The following is a 1,890-nucleotide window of genomic DNA, read 5'->3' as shown; positions in this document are numbered from 1 at the left end:
TCCTTTTCCCTGTCCATTTAGTATCTTAGTGCCTAGTGAGGGTACCTGAGCTCCAGGAGACGGGAATGGTGGAAGCCCCAATATCTCTAGGTGAACCAGCTTCATACCCACCTAAGTTGAGACTGTGACTACTGATAGCTCTGGAAAGAAAAGATTCCATTTGTTTAAAAATAGTGAATACTGCTGAAGTAGGACATCAATAATGTCTACACATAATTTTTTTAATTTTAGAAAACTGTAAGATTCATTTTAAATCATTCTAACTGGAAGAAAATATAGTTTAGAATGATAATCTATTCACATATGCAGTTATTCCCTAATTTCTCTGCATTAAATTTTGCTATCAGTACATTATTATTGCTTTAATTATTAATATGTGTTAAGTTTTATTATAATAGCATACACAAATAAATTTTTATTCAAATAGTTGAATGGAAATGATCAATTTATGATGAAGTTATTTCTTAACTTATTATTTATAGGGTGAATTTTTTAATAAGAGGTGCAAAGTTAGGGGCCCATAGGTATGTTTATAATAATAATAATATGTTAAAAATGTTTTCAACTTTTTTAATTATTTATATTTACTCCAATTGTCTTTTTTTTCCTTTTATACTAAGTATTTATTTGTATGCCGCTGCCAGTGTATATAAAATAATCATCCTTGTGAAGTAGAAATTCATGAGAATTCAGAGAGGTAGACGTCAGGGACTGACAAAAGCAGAAGTTTGTATAGCGTGGCACGTGTTACAGGGATAAGCTTTTTGTACAGGCTTCAAATTTAGCTCTCTTTGAATATTCACTGGTTCATGAAAAGTGGTTTAGAATACCTTCAAAGATTCATTTCATTACAAGAAGGAACAAACTTTCTGCGGTCTACAGGGATTGGTACTTGAAGATACTCCAGTTAGCAGGGGGTCATGTTGGGCATTCTGCAGACAGAATTGTTTCAAATCTGCAGCTGCCTAGGAAGCCTTCACGCTGTTGAGCCGAGCCTCCAGCCAGAGCTGTTGAACCACTTTCTTGGTAACGGTGACACTTGAGGAACCAGACATGGTGCACGCAACAACTGGGCCTACTTGGTAGTGGGTCCGCGGGACCAGACAACAGGGCAGCGAAGCCAGAGGCGGGGCTCAGAGCCAATTGTCTTTTATTTCCACTTCCCTTGTATTAAATTTCTCTTCAACATTACAATGGTAGAAATCTATACTCTGTAAACATTCAAACAGTATATAATATCAGTAGCTGTTTTAGAATTCCCACTCATAAATTCCCTCTCTACCCTCTCAATACAAATATTAACAGGCTGATATATTTCTTTCTATAACACTTAATTCTCTCTATCTCTCTTAGAATTTTCTTGCTATTTTATTAAAATGTAATCATTACTTTTCAAATTATTCTAAAATTGTCGATTGTTCACTCTTTATTTATTACACATACATTATATATATACTTAAAATATAGTGGGTCAGAAACTATAGAGCTACCTCTTTTTTTGGTAATATTTCCATGATATGTAATATCTTTACACCACAAAAAATTAGTTCTCTTGGTAAATATTAATAAACATTCATTTTTTGCCAATAACTTATCAGTAAACCAAGACTCATTATATATATATATATAATGAATGTTATATATATAATGATATATATCATTAAATGATATGATATATATGTCATGAAAGATATATACATCTTTCTCTCAACCTCTCTCTCCCAACCCTCCTCTCTCTCAGTCTATTCTATCTGTATCTTATATGTTCTCATTTATTTCTATATCATATATTCCCAAAAATGAAATATCTAGGAAAAATTGTAGGTGGTAGGCATTTTAACATTACAAAAAAAATAAATAAATAAGTCTACCACTTACAATTGTTCCTAG

At 32.4% G+C, this 1,890-nt stretch overlaps 1 pseudogene; it reads right to left on the bottom strand.

Moving 5' to 3' along the window:
• Positions 1–768: 768 nt before the first annotated feature.
• Positions 769–1,055, bottom strand: LOC129065485 (guanine nucleotide-binding protein G(I)/G(S)/G(O) subunit gamma-5B-like; annotated as a pseudogene).
• Positions 1,056–1,890: the final 835 nt, after the last annotated feature.

This window comes from Pteronotus mesoamericanus, unplaced genomic scaffold, assembly GCF_021234165.1.
Source record: "Pteronotus mesoamericanus isolate MK-2021 breed Mesoamerican mustached bat unplaced genomic scaffold, CSHL_Meso_final contig_180, whole genome shotgun sequence".
NCBI classification, from domain to species: Eukaryota; Metazoa; Chordata; class Mammalia; order Chiroptera; family Mormoopidae; genus Pteronotus; species Pteronotus mesoamericanus.
Note: the sequence above shows the minus strand (reverse complement) of the source record. Positions and strands in the feature narration are given on the sequence as shown.